This window comes from Alosa alosa, chromosome 19 (genome assembly GCF_017589495.1).
Source record: "Alosa alosa isolate M-15738 ecotype Scorff River chromosome 19, AALO_Geno_1.1, whole genome shotgun sequence".
Taxonomy (NCBI): Eukaryota; Metazoa; Chordata; class Actinopteri; order Clupeiformes; family Clupeidae; genus Alosa; species Alosa alosa.
Window position 1 is genome coordinate 3,211,228 of NC_063207.1, and position 19,013 is coordinate 3,230,240.

Below are 19,013 nucleotides of genomic sequence, written 5' to 3' on the forward strand. Positions count from 1 at the left end.
CAATAGTTTCTATGAACAGTTCCAATCAGGTTTCCATCCCCTTCATAGCATTGAAACAGCTCTTGTTAAGATAACCAATGACCTCTTCACGGCTGCGGACTCTGGACTCTAAACTATCCTCATCCTCCTGGACCTGAGTGCGGCTTTTGACACCATTTCCCACACCATTCTCATCGACCGACTAGCCTCCCTTGGATTATCTGATACACCCCTGCACTGGTTTAAATCATATCTTTCTGGCCGTACTCAGTTTGTCCAACTCAAAACATTTAGATCCCACTCTTCCCCCCTCTCCTCTGGTGTTCCCCAAGGTTCTGTCCTTGGGCCCCTTCTGTTCATTATCTACCTTCTCCCTCTTGGCCATATTTTATGTAAACATAACATTCAGTTCCATTGCTATGCAGATGACACCTAGCTCTACCTATCCACTAAATCCACCACATTCCTCCCTCCCATCTCTCTATCCAACTGTCTTCAGGAAATCAGATCCTGGTTTTCCCTAAACTTTCTCAAGGTCAACAGTGACAAAACTGAACTCCTCCTTATTGGCACCAAATCCATCCTCTCTAAAGTCCTCGCCTAGACTATTGCAACTCTCTTCTCTATGGTTTACCTGACAAATCCATCCATAAACTACAACTGGTCCAAAACTCTGCTGCCCGCATCATTACCAGAACCCCCTCCATCAGTCACATAACACCTGTCCTGCAGCAACTTCATTGGCTCCCCTTCAAATACCGCATCATTTACAAGCTACAATTCATTTGATCATTCTTTACACCAGAGTCACCCTAACTTTAACTCTGTCATTCATTTCAAAGGGACGGTTATGGATCATGAGACAATGAAACTGGACTTGTCATGTCCTGAAGGCCAAGTCACGCAGCAGGCAGAACTAGACAGCTAGCTAACACTTTATTTGTCAGAAGTGATCATAGACTAGACAGCTAGCTGACACTTTATTTGTCAGAAGTGATCATAGACTAGACAGCTAGCTAACACTTTATTTGTCAGAAGTGATCATAGACTAGACAGCTAGCTGACACTTTATTTGTCAAAAGTGATCATAGACTAGACAGCTAGCTGACACTTTATTTGTCAAAAGTGATCATAGACTAGACAGCTAGCTGACACTTTATTTGTCAGAAGTGATCAGAGTCAGAATTAGCTTTATTGGCCAGGTTTGCGTAAAACAAACAAGGAATTTGACTCCGGTTAATCTTTGCTCTCAAAGTACAACACTCACAGTGTAAGGGTGGGGACTATTTCTGAGCGTTCAACAGAGTGACTGCTTGGGGAAAGAAGCTGTCTTTGTTTTGGCGAACAGTGCCCTGTATCGCCTACCAGAGGGAAAGAGGTTGAACAGTTTGTGACCAGGATGTGAGGGGTCTGCAGAGATTTTTGCTGCCCTTTTCCTGACCTTGGACTGGTACAGGTCCTGGATGGAGGAAAGGTCAGCTCCAATGATCCTCTCTGCAGCCCTAATTGTCCGTTGTAGTCTGGCCCTGTCCCGTTTGGTGGCTGACCAACACCAGACAGTGATGGAGGTGCAGATGACAGACTGATTGATGGCTGAGTAGAAAGTGGTCTGCAGCACCTAACCTCTGCTTGGCCTTTTTCTGGACAAAGTGAACTTGAGGAGACCATTTTAGGTCCTGTCAAGTCAAGTCAAGTTTATTTATATAGCACATTTCATACACAGAGGTCATTCAATGTGCTTTACATAAACAAAACCAAACAATAATAACAAATAAAAGCATAGAAGGGCAATATAGTCAAAGAATAGTTAAAAGGTAAAGATCATAATAAAAAGAAAACATAAAACACAAGGTAAAATCATTTAAAAATAAAGACTAATTAGTAAGCAAAAACAAAGGCAAAAGTAGTAAAAAAAAGTAATAAAAGACAAAGTAGAATAATTATCAAGGCAGATTCAGAATTTGTAACTCGGCACAGTTAGCAGAAAGCATCTGAGAACAGTTTGGTCTTAAGTCTAGATTTAAAACTGGCTACAGTTGGGGCCTTTTAATGTCATCCGAAAGTTGGTTCCACAGCTGAGCCGCATAGCAGCTAAAAGCTGCTTCACCATGTTTAGTTCTAACTGTAGGTTTTACTAGCAGGTTTTTCACCTGGGACCTGAGAGGACAAGAAGGTGTGTACTGCTGAAGCATGTCTGACAAGTATTTAGGTCCTGCTCCATTTACTGATTTATAAACAAGCAATAGTGCTTTAAAGTCAATTCTGTGACTTACTGGAAGCCAGTGCAAGGACTTAAGAATTGGAGTAATGTGGTCAGTTCTTTTAGTTTTTGTTAGAGTCCTAGCTGCTGCATTTTGTATCACCTGAAGCTGTTTAATAGTCTTTTTAGGAAGGCCTGTGAACAGTCCATTGCAGTAATCAACCCTGCTGGAGATAAATGCATGAATGAGTTTTTCTAACTCATGTTTTGACATCAGCCCTCTGAGTTTGGCAATATTTTTGAGGTGGTAAAAAGCTGATTTAGTTATCGCTTTCATGTGGCTGTTGACATTTAGATCACTGTCAATTAATACACCAAGATTTTTAACAGTATCCTTTGCCTTCAACCCTTTTGTGTCAAGGAGAGTGGCAACCCTAAGTCTTTCCTCATTTTTACCAAATATAATTGCTTCAGTTTTTTCTTTGTTCAGCTGAAGAAAATTTTGAGACATCCAGGTCTTGATTTGTTCTATACACTGACACATAGATTCAAGAGGACCATAGTCGTTTGGTGATAGAGCTAAGTAAATTTGTGTGTCATCTGCATAGCTATGATATGAAATCAAATTATTTTGAATGATTTGTCCAAGTGGGAGCATATAGAGGTTGAATAATAGTGGCCCCAAGATCGACCCCTGGGGAACACCACAGGTCAAGGACGTTGGTGTTGAGGTACAGTTTCCGATGGCAACAAAGAAGCTCCTTTCTAGTAAATATGATTTTAGCCAGCTGATAACTATGCCTGTAAATCCAACCCAGTGTTCTAGTCTGTGTAGTAAAATATTGTGATCAACAGTGTCAAATGCTGCACTAAGGTCCAGTAGCACTAGGACTGATGTTTTACCTGAATATGTGTTGAGGCGTATGTCATTGGAAACTTTAATGAGAGCTGTTTCAGTGCTGTGATTTGCCCGAAAACCAGACTGAAAGTAATCAAAATACCCATTTGATGTTAGGAAGGTGGTTAATTGATTAAAGACTACTTTTTCAATAATTTTGCCAATAAAAGGTAGGAGGCATCCAGGTCATTCTTCTTGAGAAGTGGCTTTACAACAGCTGTTTTCAGTGACTTAGGAAAAGTGCCAGACAGCAGTGATACATTTACAATTTGAAGGACATCCGCCGCTATGAGGTGAAAAACAGTTTTGAAGAAATTGGTAGGCAGAGTGTTCTGTGGAAGAGCTGAGATTCTGTACCGTTTTTTCAAGTGTTTCGTAGTCTATCAATCTGAACTCTGACATCAAGTTTAGTTTCCCTCTGTTTGTTGCTGGAAGTTCAGGTTGTTGAATTTGTAATTGAGCAGATATGTTGAGTCTGATTTTGTCAATTTTACCTTTAAAAAAAGATGAAAACTCATTGCATTTATTAGTTGAGAGAAGTTCAGGCTAATTGTGAGGGGGATTTGTTAACTTATCAACAGTTGAAAATAGAATACGAGTGTTATTTGAACTTCTATTGATAATGTTAGAAAAGAAAGACTGTCTTGCTTTGCATATTTCAGAGTTATATGTGCGGAGTATCTCTTTATGGATTTCATAGTGGATCTGAAGTCTGTATTTACGCCACTTTCTTTCAGTCTTCCTACACTCTCTTTTTAGAAGTTTAACTGCTGGATTTTGCCTCCATGGTGCTTTCTGTTTGTCCTTAACTTTCTTGAATTGTAATGGAGCAATGTCATCCATGTTTGCCATTTTTGCATTAAAGTGATCAAATAAGTCTTCAGAGTCTGACAGTTGACTTGACTTTAGTGAAAGTGCTTGCTCAAAGAGAGCACTTGTCTGATCATTTATGATTCTCCTTTTTACCATCATAGCTGTGTTTTGAGTGTGTGGGGACATAGACACATCAAAGAACACGCAGAAATGATCAGATAAGGCCAGGTCTTTAACAGCTGTAGAGACATCGAGACCCTTTGTGATAACAAGGTCGAGGGTATGGCCGAGAGAGTGTGTTGGCCCCTGTACATGCTGTGTTAGGGAGAAATTATTGATTAGTGCAATGAATTCCTTGGCATAATTGTTTTCAGGATTATCCACATGCAAGTTTAGATCCCCTGATATAATAAGACAGTCAAACTGTATGCAAACAACTGATAGCAGTTCACCTAGCTCTTCAAGAAAAACTTTAGCTGAATGTTTTGGAGGCCTGTAAATTGTCAGTAATAAAATCTGAGGAGAAGACTTAATGCATGCACACAGATATTCAAATGAAGTAAAGTCACCGAATGACGACTGATTGCACTGAAAAGACGTCTTGAAAATTGTGGCTATCCCCCCACCTCTTTTATTTGCTCTGGTAGCACTCAAGAAACTGAAGTTTGGGGGAGCTGATTCGATGAGAGTAGCAGCACTGTTTGCTTGATCTAATCATGTCTCAGTTAAAAGTAAAAAATCAAGGTTGTGTGTGCAAATTAGATCATTAATTAAGAACGATTTGTTTGAAAGAGATCTGATATTTAGGAGTGCTAGTTTTGCTGTAAGTGTTGGGGAAATATGATCCATGGGGGAAATCTGAGGTTGATGTGGTACGGGTAGGAGATTGGACAGGTTTACCCTATAAGCTCAATGCATTTGTGTTCTATTTCTTGTCAATACAGGAATAGAGAATGTCATGGGCTTACTGGGTCCCGGCATGTTCTCAAAACTAGTACCATTTATATTGCAGGGACCCTGAGAATATCATGCAATACAGTCATCATATAATTGTCCCCTGCTGCTGCCATCTGTATTTTCCACTGCACATTCCATGCTATATGCCGGCTGAGAAAATGAACTAAGAGGTTGCTGCTGCTTAAGAGATCCTTCTAAACGGGGAGGGGGAGGGCGAGGGGGTGGAGGTGCCCTTCGCTTCTTTGGTGCCAATGATCTTGGGCTAGTAAAACTCTGCATGGCTACTGGTAGCAGTCTCTCCATTCTTGCAGGGAACATCATGTGCTTGGGTGGGGATGGAGATGGGTATTCAGGGGATCCTGTGGAGTTTGAGTGGGTGGTGGGATGACGGGGTGGGGATGGTGATGGGAGATTAGGGTCGATTAGGGTGAAATTGTTGATTCCAGGAACCTAAAGAAGGAACCCACAGTGAACACTGTGTCGTTCTGAATGGTGGTGGTGGTGGGGGGGGGCTTCTCCTAAAGTTCACAGTCATCTCCACAGTCTTCTGGGGGTTTAGCTCCAGGTGGTTCTGACTGCACCATTGGACCAGCTGTTCCACCTCCTATCTGTAGGCAGACTCGTCACCATCCTGGATCAAACCAATGACGGTGGTGACATGTCACCTGCAAACTTTGGCGTTTTACAGACAGGTCCTTTGAGGTGCAGTCATTAGTGTAGAGGGAGAAGGCTGATCATAGGCTGATCCACTTCCTTGAGTGAGATCATTCACTCCAATAGATTTAACTATCACTGCAATGCAGATGTTACTCAACTATACCTATCTTTCGCACCTGAGGACTGTCCAAATGTCCCATCAACATCAGTAACGCCACAAACAAATCCAACAACAATCTCCTTAACAACTGGTTAGTCATACCATGAGTTAAAATGTTTTGACTGTTACTTATATAAGAAAAGGAGCGAGCGAGTTTCTTTCGGGATCCTTTCAGATTTGCCCGAAGCCTGTTGGAAGAGAAGAAGAGCGGGAGGCTGGAAGCCACTGAGCAGGAACTTGAGGAACACATCAAGAACCAGCTAACCGACCAGGAGAAGAACATCCCGATTGGGTCGCCAGGGCATGTGCCTCGCACTGCTGAGCCAGTCGTTGATTTCGACACGACACCGCCCAAGTGGTCTGAACTCAAATTAGTGGTAGACAGGGTAAGGTCTGCCTCTGCACCAGGTCCCAATGGCGTGCCCTACAAGGTTTATAAGAACTGCCCCATGGTGCTGAAGCTGCTCTGGAGGCTAATGAGAGTAGCATGGAAGGCCCAGAACATCCCCTCAGAATGGAGCCGAGCCGTGACAACCTTCATCCCAAAAGAACAAAATTCCTGCAACATCAACCAGTTCAGAGGCATTGCACTTCTAAACGTGAAGGGGAAAATATTCTTTTCTGTGGTGGCAAAGCGCTTAACCAACTACCTTCTGAACAACGGTTACATTGACACCAGTTTCCAGAAGGCATCCCAGGTTACATTGGCACCAGTTGCCAGAAGGCAGGCATCCCAGGTTACATTGACACCAGTTGCCAGAAGGCAGGCATCCCAGGTTACATTGACACCAGTTGCCAGAAGGCAGGCATCCCAGGTTACATTGGCACCAGTTGCGAACACTCAACCATGATCTGGGAGCAGATTCAGAGATTCAGACAGCCAAGCGGGAAAAGCAAGACCTCCATGTAGTTTGGCTGGATCTGGAGAATGCATACATATACTTTACATATCCCACCCTTTCCTGTATGCCTCCCCATTCACTTGAATAGGAAAATAGGTACCCGATAACTGCCCAGAGTATGTTGCAAGATGGCCACCGGGTGGAGGGACTTGCCTAAAAGGACTTTGGTTTATATACATTTTTCCAGTCTGACTCTGTTACTTCTCTTCCTGTGGTCCAGATCGAGCTGCGCCGTAACCGCGGTCAACCGGGCGAAGTGAACCGACTAGGCCTGACGCAGGACAAACTCAGACTTCGCATTCAGGAGAAGCGACAGTCCAGCAGGGATGCCAGAGTGGTTCTGTTCCCCATCAGCTAATCACCTTTGGCCTGGAATTCTTTCACATACCACCAAGTATTCGGAACCTCATTTCCAACTACTTCAACAGCTTCACTGTTTGCTACACAACACAGGATGCAACGACAGGCTGGCACCACCTAGAGAAAGGCATCGCAATGGGTTGCTCAATCTCTCCTATCCTCTTCACTGCAGCCTTTGAAATCATTCTCATTGGTGGGAGACAGATGGTCCGAGGGGTGAGAGGACAGTCAGGCCAACGACTGCCAGCCCTGCGGAGTTACATGGATGATGTAACCACCCTTCTTCAAACAGCAGCCTGTACCAATCGGCTAATGAAGAGGTTTGAAGAACTCCTTAGTTGGGCCAGGATGAGGATAAAACCTTCCAAGTCCCGGAGTCTCTCCATACGCAAAGGAGCCAGAAATGATCACATATCTTTCACAGTGAACAGTGAGAAGATCCCAACACTGGCAGAACAACCCGTTGTGTTGCCCCCTGCAGGTAACTCCCAGAACCTAGTCAACGTCAGCCGTTTCTCAGACGTAACCCCAGGCCTAGGCAGGTAAGACCCACGATACCCTCTAGAGGTTATTGTAGATAGCAGGGACCTACTACTGGCGAAATAAGTCGTCGTCGCCTTCCCTCTGCGGCGTAGATAACCTATTACTCCTATTTTAAATATCCCCCTTGGAAGTTGATCGGGCTTCCATGGTGGATTTATTGAGATGTTTATGAAATGAGTGACTACGCCTAGGTCTCGAACAGTTGGCTAACGTGCAAAGATGTTTGACCCTAGAGTTTTTCTAGAGACACAGGTTATAGGCTACTTCTTGCTCAGGTTTTATAAGGATGGAGATTTTATTACCGTCCAGCAGTACTAAAGTCTAACTAACCCAAGTCTTAGACAAAGCAGATGAATAACCACAGAAGAAACCAGTTATCTTACCCTCCTGCTGGAATTCATAGAAAAACCAAGAAAAGACAAAAATACTGCTTGAAGAATTGGATGCCAAGGTTAAATGAGTTCTTTACTTTTCAGCACTTTGGTGATGTTAACAAAATGCGGCGTAATATCCACTTGCAGGTTACAATGTTGTAGAAAATATGAAAAGAGTAAATCCACAAAAGAGAATACAATAAAAGTAGTAAATCCACAAACGGAGAAGAGAATACAATAGTAATCCACCAACGGAGAAAAAGGGTATATAAGAAAAAAAAGAATAAGTCCTCAAAAAGGGAAAAATCCGCTGATTATCGTTCTGCAGTCTCTCACTGTCGGAGTAGCAGTGCGATCCCGGCAACAGGTGGTGCGGAGTTACGGTCCGCAGCTTCAGCCTGGCACAAAGTTCCAACACTTTGCTTCTCAACGAAGTACCGATAACGAATCCTAACAATCAAGCGTAACAGCAAAAAGCACGTAGCAGTAGAAGAAAAGAGAAGCAGCAGCCCGATCGTTTAGTTTGGCCCCTATTTATACTAGGTGGACTTGACCTCCCCCACACATTCCTGAGACAAATCAATCCTATTTTCCCACAACAGTTTAGAACCTTCTAGAAGTTCCCACGATGGCTGGGAATATTCTCACGGTAGCTGGGAAAATTCTCACGATAGCTGGGAATATTCTCACGATAGCTAATACATTCTAGAAGTCACTGATTTTAACCAACAATTTAAGATGACACACATTAACATACTTCTCCGGGTTACATTTCGGAGATGCTACATTACATTCAGGTTTACAGATAGTTTCCAGAGGTTACACAAACAGTTTACATTCAATGGCAATTATAACAAAGTGACACATTACATTTAACAACATACACTTACAGTCATCAAGAGAGATCGGTTACATTTTTACAGGTTACAAACGCTTATGGCATTAACTCTTCACACAATGCAATCTGAATACATTCATTTAAACAGTTTAAGGCACTTTATCCATTTCACAGTTTGAGACATACAATTCTTTACATGCATAATTCCCTAGACTTTACAAGGTCAGGCTACTAAAATACTTGTAATGACACATTTCATTCATCGCACTTTATTATTTATTATGAGGTCATTGTTTGCAGTTATGGTTCATTTTCCATTCTTTTATTCACATTCAATAATCATCAAGTATTCCTGAGGTCAGGGTAATCTGGTTCAGTAATCCAGCACATTGTTCAACATCTATCTCAGCACATTCATTCACTTCCACGCTTTCAGGTGAACCCAATTCAAGAGTAGGTTGCAAGGTCATTGGTTTAACATTACGATTCAATTCCTGGTCAGTTTCTTTCCTAATTTGTCTAATCATATTTTCTAGATCAGAGAGATTACCTTGATCGCTAGCGCTGAATCTAGCCTTTCTGCGTTTTCGCCTTGTAAGACGTATTGATTTTGTGCTACTGCTCTGTGATCCATACGGTTGGTGTTCAGGCAACACGTCACCATATGGAGCCTTGGGAAACTGTATACAGCCGACTTGTCAGATCAGCATATGGCTAATACAGTGATGTTACAACTTACAGAAGGTCTGACACGGACCGACAAGAGCCTTCTGCCTGGTAAAGTCAAGATCTGGTGCTACCAATTCACCTTATATAGGCGGCTAATGTGACCTCTCAAGATGTGTGAGATCACCACCTCCACTGTACAGAAGATGGACTCAAAAGCCAACAATTACATCAGGAAGTGGCTGGGCTTACCTCGGAGCCTCTCCAGCGTTGGCCTCTTTGGGAAGAATGCACTTCAACTGCCACTGAAGTCAATCCTGTTGGGCTACAGAAAGGAGAAGGCGAGGCTTGTCCTAGAGCTGAGGGACTCGTCAGACCCATCTGTGCAGAACACCAAAGCCCCAGTCCGAACAGGTTGCAAGTGGAGGGCAGAACTAGCAGTCGACCAGGCTATCAGCAGGCTGAAACACCAAGAGATTGTTGGCAGGACACAGTCAGGGAGAGCTGGCCTGGGGTGGGGGACTGCTCCAAAGATGTGGTCCAAAGCCACAAGGAAGGAGAGGAAAGAGTTGGTGATCTCCGAGGTGGTCAGGACAGAAGAGGAGAACCATCAGATCAAAGCCCTTAGCCAGTGCCAACAAGGACGAGGGAGGGACAGGACTGTAGGCTCACATGATCAAAGCCAGGCTGAGGTTTCCTCATAAGCCAGTGCCCCAGGACAACCTCTGTCTGTGGTATGGCTCAGACCTGGGCCCCAAATCCAGGCCTGCAGCACTGACCCAGCCCAGGGTGGTGGAGATCCTGGAGCTGGTGGAGATCCTGGAGGTACGCAGGGAGCGCCTTTTACAGCCATCATGCCGGCCGATCCATTTTGTCAGAGAGGGAGGAGGGGCCCCTAACATCACGCAGCCACAGAGATCAGCCCTCTCAGGCAGTTCTGAGTGGAACCTGAGAGTGGACCTCGATCGGGAGCTCAGGTTTCCCACAGAGATCACCACAACCAACCTTCGACCAAACATTATTCTCTGGTCTGCCACAGCCCGGGCAGTAATCTTGGCAGAGCTCACTGTCCCATGGGAGGGAGGAACGGAGGTGGCCTTTGAGAGGAAAAAAGACTGGAACCACGACCTCACAGCCGAATGCAGAGAGGAACCACGACCTCACAGCCGAATGCAGAGAGGTACCACGACCTCACAGCCGAATGCAGAGAGGCTGGGTGGTCAGCTGTCAGCTACCCGGTGGAAGTTGGCTGTAGGGGGTTTGTGGGAGCATCCACCCAGCGCTTCCTGAAGAACATGGGAGTCACAGTCCCCAAACTCAGAAAGGCCCTGAAAGACCTGGCTGAGGAGGCTGAGCAGGGAAGCTTCTGGCTTTGGTTAAGAAGGAAGGACCAGGCATGGGGAAAGCAAGGGTCCTAGGGTTAGCTGCAGGGGGCGGTAGGGAGACGTCCCTGCCGTTGCTCCACCACCGTGAGATGTTCCGGGATTAATGGAGCGAAACATCAATGAAGAGTGGCTCCTGGCTGATGATCCTGCAGCTGCCCGCAATGGCACTGTCGGAGGTGCGGCAAGCAGAAATGCTCAGCAGGCAGTGACTTGCCTGTGCTACCACCATATCATAATGGTTCCTCTGTGAACTACAGATGTTTTGCATCTTACTGTATACATTATATGGGTATCATTTAGTCAAAGTCAGCTGTATTCCCTTGCTCAAAAAGAAAAAACCTTTAATCAAAGACCTAAGATTTGAACAGCTACATGCTACTTGAATGTGTAAGTCTGAATCAAATTTTCCCATATAAAGTCAACAAAAATATTGCCACCAGCACTAACTCTAGTTTCTACCATAGGCTCCATCTCTACACCAGCACAATCATCAACATCAGAACCCATCTCAACATCATCCACGGAATCAATAACCTTTAGCACACAGGCTTCAACATCAGTCGCTATCTCTGCTTCATCTCCACAAGCAGCTACAACTCCTACATCTACTTCAGAGGCCATCACATCCCCAGTAACATCAACACCAAATGTCCCATCAACATCAGTAACGCCACATACAAATCCGACAACAATCTCCTTAACAACTGGTTAGTCATACCATGAGTTGAAATGTTTTGACTGTTACTTATATCATAATGGTTCCTCTGTGAAATACAGATGTTTTGCATCTTACTGTATAAGTTATATGGGTATAATTTAGTTGATGTCAGCTGTATTCCCTCGCTGAAAAAGAAAAACCTTTAATCAAAGACCTAAGATTAGAACAGCTACATGCTACTTGAATCTATAAGTCTGAATGAAATATTCCCATATAAAGTCAACGCAAATATTGCCATCAGCTATTTTTTCACAGATTAAGGCCAACATTTTAGGATTGCTGCTCTCTAGAAAAACAAAGGGTTTACCTCATACAAATTACACAAGTGCTTTATCTTCAACATCACCTTAAATATTACAAAACACCCAAACACCAGCACTAACTCTAGTTTCTACCATAGGCTCCATCTCAACACCAGCACAATCATCAACATCAGAACCCATCTCAACATCACCTCAAACGTCCCATTCAACATCTCTATCCACGGAATCAATAACCTTTAGCACACAGGCTTCAACATCAGTCGCTATCTCTGCTCCATCTCCACAAGCAGCTACAACTCCTACATCTACTTCAGAGGCCATCACATCCCTAGTAACATCAACACCAAATGTCCCATCAACATCAGTAACGCCACATACAAATCCGACAACAATCTCTTTAACAACTGGTTAGTCATACCATGAGTTAAAATGTTTTGACTGTTACTTATATCATAATGGTTCCTCTGTGAACTACAGTTGTTTTGCATCTTACTGGATACATTATATGGGTATCATTTAGTTGAAGTCAGCTGTATTCCCTTGCTCAAAAAGAAAAAACCTTTAATCAAAGACCTAAGATTTGAACAGCTACATGCTACTTGAATGTATGAGTCTAAATAACATTTTCCCATATAAAGTCAACAAAATATTGCCACCAGCACTTTTAACTCTAGTTTATACCAGAGGCTTTATCATCTCAACACACCAAATATTACAAAAACACCCAAACACCAGCACTAACTCTCATCAAACATCAGAACCCATCTCAACATCACCTCAAACGTCCCATTCAACATCTCTATCCACGGAATCAATAACCTTTAGAACACAGGCTTCAACATCAGTCGCTATCTCTGCTTCATCTCCACAAGTAGCTACAACTCCTACATCTACTTCAGAGGCCATCACATCCCCAGTAACATCAACACCAAATGTCCCATCAACATCAGTAACGCCACATACAAAACCGACAACAATCTCCTTAACAACTGGTTAGTCATAGCATGAGTTAAAATGTTTTGACTGTTACTTATATCATAATGGTTCCTCTGTGAACTACAGATGTTTTGCATCTTACTGGATAAATTATATGGGTATGGGTAAGTCTGAATCAAATATTCCCATATAAAGTCAACGGAAATATTGCCATCAGCTATTTTTTCACAGATGTAGGCCAACATTTTAGGATTGCTGCTCCCTAGAAAAACAAAGGGTTTACCTCATACAAATTACCCAAGTGCTTTATCTTCAACATCACCTTAAATATTACAAAACACCCAAACACCAGCACTAACTCTAGTTTCTACCATAGGCTCCATCTCAACACCAGCACAATCATCAACATCAGAACCCATCTCAACATCACCTCAAACGTCCCATTCAACATCTCTATCCACAGAATCAATAACCTTTTAGCACACAGGCTTCAACATCAGTCGCTATCTCTGCTTCATCTCCACAAGCAGCTACAACTCCTACATCTACTTCAGAGGCCATCACATCCCTAGTAACATCAACACCAAATGTCCCATCAACATCAGTAACGCCACATACAAATCCGACAACAATCTCCTTAACAACTGGTTAGTCATACCATGAGTTCAAATGTTTTGACTGTTCCTTATATCATAATGGTTCCTCTGTGAAATACAGATGTTTTGCATCTTACTGGATAAATTATATGGGTATAATTTAGTTGATGTCAGCTGTATTCCCTCGCTGAAAAAGAAAAACCTTTAATCAAAGACCTAAGATTAGAACAGCTACATGCTACTTGAATCTATAAGTCTGAATCAAATATTCCCATATAAAGTCAACGGAAATATTGCCATCAGCTATTTTTTCACAGATGTAGGCCAACATTTTAGGATTGCTGCTCCCTAGAAAAACAAAGGGTTTACCTCATACAAATTACCCAAGTGCTTTATCTTCAACATCACCTTAAATATTACAAAACACCCAAACACCAGCACTAACTCTAGTTTCTACCATAGGCTCCATCTCAACACCAGCACAATCATCAACATCAGAACCCATCTCAACATCACCTCTAACGTCCCATTCAACATCTCTATTCACGGAATCAATAACCTTTAGCACACAGGCTTCAACATCAGTCGCTATCTCTGCTTCATCTTCACAAGCAGCTACAACTCCTACATCTACTTCAGAGGCCATCACATCCCCAGTAACATCAACACCAAATGTCCCATCAACATCAGTAACGCCACATACAAATCCGACAACAATCTCCTTAACAACTGGTTAGTCATACCATGAGTTGAAATGTTTTGACTGTTACTTATATCATAATGGTTCCTCTGTGAACTACAGATGTTTTGCATCTTACTGGATAAATTATATGGGTATAATTTAGTTGATGTCAGCTGTATTCCCTCGCTGAAAAAGAAAAACCTTTTAATCAAAGACCTAAGATTAGAAACAGCTACATGCTACTTGAATCTATAAGTCTGAATCAAATATTCCCATATAAAGTCAACGGAAATATTGCCATCAGCTATTTTTTCACAGATGTAGGCCAACATTTTAGGATTGCTGCTCCCTAGAAAAACAAAGGGTTTACTGTCGTGTATTGCACACTAATAAAAATGTTCTAAACTTGTTTAAGCAGCACAACTGGAATATCACACGGCAGGGTATGAAATCAAAGTTTGCTTTTATTAAACACAGACTTCTTTAGCCAACATCACAATACCAAGAGAGCGTCGTCGTATTTATACTTTAGTGAACAAAACAATCAGAACAAAACAACCAGAGACCTCCATTATCTCATTACCAATCACAGATGGCAAAACTACAAAACTAAAACCTTTTAGTTATTTTTGTATTCAGAACACCACAGCTCCTCCCCTGTAAAATCTAAACTTTTTTTCCAGGATCCCAAGGATTCTCTGATATACATGTTCTTTCTTTTAACCCATAACCATGTACAGTATTTCTTTAACCCATAACCATGTACAGTATTTATTTTAACCCATAACCATGTACAGTATTTCTTTAACAAGTAACCATACAGCTCTTATTATAGTTTATGAAAATGCACTGTACTGTTCTTCCTAGGCATCTTCTTATTACAGTGCATGAAAATGCACTGTACTGTGCTTCCAGGCCACCTGCATCAACTGTCAGTTTCTCAGGCTTTAATCAACCAGTCTCATTCTCTTCAGAGAATACCCATCCTGTTCAACTGTTTCAACTGTTCAGTCATTCCAACTATATTAAACCTCATCTACCTAGCAAATAATTTAACCATTTAAACTATCTACCTATTTAACTGTTCAGTCATTTATATTAAACCTCATCTACCTAGTTCCATTTAAACTATCTACCTATTTAACTGTTCAGTCATTCCAACTATATTAAACCTCATCTACCTAGTTCAGTCATTCCAACTATATTAAACCTCATCATGTTGGTTGCCAATTAGCACATCATCTGTTTTAACAATATATTTCACACCATATGTTTTGCATTTTCATGCACTGGTAATTCCCTGGAATTGTGTTTTCTAGTTCTTCTTCTAACACAGTTAATGCAGCTTCAACCGTTTAACGTAGACACTTCATTCAAACTATGTTACGTAGGTCTTACTTAGGACATGTGAGCTTTGTATTTTTAATCTTTGTAACTTTTATACTTTTTAAACTATTAATTAAAAACTACTGAAAATTTCCCCATAGACTTAACATGGGCTGATGACATCACAATCGGGCCGTTAAGCAATTCTTCCTAGGCCAGGTGGCCAGGCCACCTGCATCAACTGTCAGTTTCTCAGGCTTTAAACATACAAACTCATTCTCTTAAGACTGCACATTCTGTTCAACTGTTTCCTCTGTCCACAACTGTTTTAAAAAAGTCCTATTAAATAATTTAACCATTTAAACTATCCAATTTAATTCCCTATTAAATAATTTAACCATTTAAACTATCCACCTATTTAACTGTTCAGTCATTCCAACTATATTAAACCTCATCTACCTAGTTCAGTCATTCCAACTATATTAAACCTCATCTACCTAGCAAATAATTTAACCATTTAAATTATCCACCTATTTAACTGTCCAGTCAATCAAACTATATTAAACCTCATCTACCTAGCAAATAATTTAATCTTTTAAACTATCCACCTATTTAACTGTTCAGTCATTCCAACTATATTAAACCTCATCTACCTAGTTCAGTCATTCCAACTATATTAAACCCCATCTACCTAGCAAATAATTTAACCATTTAAATTATCCACCTATTTAACTGTCCAGTCATTCAAACTATATTAAACCTCATCTACCTAGCAAATAATTTAATCTTTTAAACTATCCACCTATTTAACTGTTGAGTCATTCCAACTATATTAAACCTCATCTACATAGTTCAGTCATTCCAACTATATTAAACCTCATCTACATAGTTCAGTCATTCCAACTATATTAAACCTCATCTGCCTCGCAAATAATTTAACCTTTTAAACTATCCACCTATTTAACTGTTGAGTCATTCCAACTATATTAAACCTCATCTACATAGTTCAGTCATTCCAACTATATTAAACCTCATCTACCTGGTTCAGTCGATCCAACTATATTAAACCTCATCTACCTCATCCACCTATTTAACTGTTCAGTCATTCCAACTATATTAAACCTTATCTACCGAGCAAATAATTTAACCATTTAAACTATCCACCTATATAACTGTTGAGTCATTCCAACTATATTAAACCTCATCTCCCTAGCACATAATTTAACCATTTAAACTATCCACCTATTTAACTGTTCAGTCATTCTAACTATATTAAACCTCATCTACCTAGCAACCAATATAGTTTGTTTTTACTCTATAATATTTTACATCATATTTTTTGCATTTTCATGCACTGTATTTTCTTCAGGAATGTGACAAAAAGTGTTATGGGGTAGAAATCACCTAGAATTGCTGACAGTACCTTCAATTAAGTTATTTGTTTTTAAAATGATCACAGTATATTAAATATTTACAAGATTGCTTTTCTTTGTTGTTTGGTGTACCTGAAACATTTTGACACCACTGCACCCAACGTAGTTTCTTCTACGACGGCTACTTCGGCTCCAGCTACGTTTACAACAGCTGCCCAGACGACCTCTAGCTCGGCTACGGTTACAACAGCTGCCCAGACGACCTCTAGCTCGGCTACGGTTACAACAGCTGCCCAGACGACCTCTAGCTCCGCTCCAAGGGACCGGTCAGTGCCGGCTCTCCCACTGGCTCTTGCCATGGTGCTCCTTTCTCGTCAATGTCTGAACTTCGCATAAAAGTGCGTAGTGTATAATGTGTAGACCAATCAGAAAGCTGTGCTAGAAAGCTGTGCAGTTACGTGGCTACTGTGCCTAAGCAGCGTATGAAGCGCAGATGAAATTTCTGCTGAATTGTGTTATTATTTTTCTTCTATGCATGTATCTACTTTTAATTTATAAAAAAATGTGTTCCAACTAATATTGTACTGTATTTTATGGCTGTGCTACAGCTACCTTCAAAAAAAAGCTTTGTCCCCACCGTCATCACAGTGCTAAACAGCTTTGTCCCCACCGCCATCACAGTGCTAAACAGCTTTGTCCCCACCGCCATCACAGTGCTAAACAAACTGTAATGCTGCCACCATCACCTCAGTACTGCCTTGTAGACTTATGTTTTTCACTTTGATGTGTCTAGACTTATGTTTTTCACTTTGATGTGTCTAGACTTTTTCACTTTGATGTGTCTAGACTTATGTTTTTCACTTTGATGTGTCTAGACTTTTTCACTTTGATGTGTCTAGACTTATGTTTTTCACTTTGATGTGTCTAGACTTTATGTTTTTCACTTTGATGTGTCTAGACATATGTTTTTCACTTTGATGTGTCTAGACATATGTTTTTCACTTTGATGTGTCTAGACTTAAGTTTTTCACTTTGGGTGTCTTAATGTGTGATGTGTTCTTGGTGTTGAATGTTTTTTGGGATATCCGATATATGTCACTTGCTTTATCTGTTAGATGCTGTGTGGATGGGATATATGTCAATGGGTGGATGGGACATACATGTTACATGTTATATGTGGTGTTGTGTTTATATGTGGTGTTGTACTATGGAACATGAATGGAAAATGTATGGATATATATATCTTTCTATCTACATAATATAACATTATAACCCCTTCGGTAATGATTCAGAAACATATGGAAGAAATGAAGAAGCTCTTTTGCAGCTACTTCATGCACTGTGTATTTTTACCAGATCATTCAACTGCCGTAATTGATTAATAAAACATAAGGCATTTGCTGACCTGATACTTGGGATCATTGTAATACTGGCCAAAATTACTGGATCGTGTATCAGGATTCTTTTTTTACAAAATCAATCTGATTCCATTAGTCCATTAATTCAATTTAAATGATGTTACGCCCAAAACACACCCATGACTGATTAAGAAACATACAAACCACATTTTTGCATCAGGTGCCCAACGTTTGATAATGTTTTATAACAAAACCACCCCAAAGTCTGAGATCATTGACTATTTTTACTAGGGCCGTTTCTGTGCTGTGATTTGATCTAAAACCTGATGGAATTTTTCGAGAATACTGTTTTCGTTGAGGAAGGTATGTAGCTGATTACAAACAACTTAGTTCTGAATGGTCTTGAGTGTGTTCGCATCGACGGATCTGAGGTGGTGGGCGTGAGTGTGGCGGATGAGGAGGTTGAGAGGTATGGAGAGGCGATGTTATTAAGTGCTCTGTATGTGAGTAGAAGTATTTTGAAATTGATCCTGTGTTTGACTGGGAGCCAGTGAAGAAACTCAGTGTTCCACTCACGGAACACTTACCACCCTCCCCCATCTCCACCCAGTATTCTAAATCAATTGTATGCTCCATATTGCTATGTAGCATAGTAATAATATACACAATTTGAAAGCTTGGACTCTTGGGAATCCATGCATGACAACCTTTTTCATGTACAATCTGTATAGTGCTTTATATTGTCAAATTAATCTTACTATGTCTCAATTCATTTAAATCAAAAATGCCCCCCTCTCCCTTCACCTTTGATGCTTCTGTAACCCACAGTTCAAATAGAACCGTAAATAACCTTAGTGATTATATGAATAAATAGCAATGCATGCTCAAATAGAACCATAAATAAACTTATTGATATAAATATAATATAAATATTTATATGAATGAAGAGCAATAAATATATAAATAAGACATTAAGTTATTTATGTATACATTTATTAGAACCCACAAAACGTGTTAAAATATTGTTTT

At 41.0% G+C, this 19,013-nt stretch overlaps 2 long non-coding RNA genes across 3 annotated transcripts in view; both read left to right on the forward strand.

Annotated features, from left to right (window-relative positions):
- The window catches only part of LOC125284253, a 34,941-nt gene extending 21,831 nt beyond the window's left edge, over positions 1–13,110 (forward strand). For both annotated transcript variants that reach the window (XR_007191843.1, XR_007191842.1), the window contains 3 exons: positions 11,197–11,439; positions 11,851–12,120; positions 13,026–13,110. This is a non-coding gene — a long non-coding RNA (uncharacterized LOC125284253). The remainder of the gene's footprint in view (positions 1–11,196; positions 11,440–11,850; positions 12,121–13,025) is intronic.
- Positions 13,111–13,143: 33 nt separating this feature from the next.
- LOC125284443 lies at positions 13,144–18,030 on the forward strand. The gene is made up of 3 exons (XR_007191863.1): positions 13,144–13,296; positions 13,708–13,977; positions 16,793–18,030. It is a non-coding gene; the product is annotated as an uncharacterized LOC125284443 (long non-coding RNA).
- The last annotated feature ends 983 nt before the right edge of the window (positions 18,031–19,013 follow it).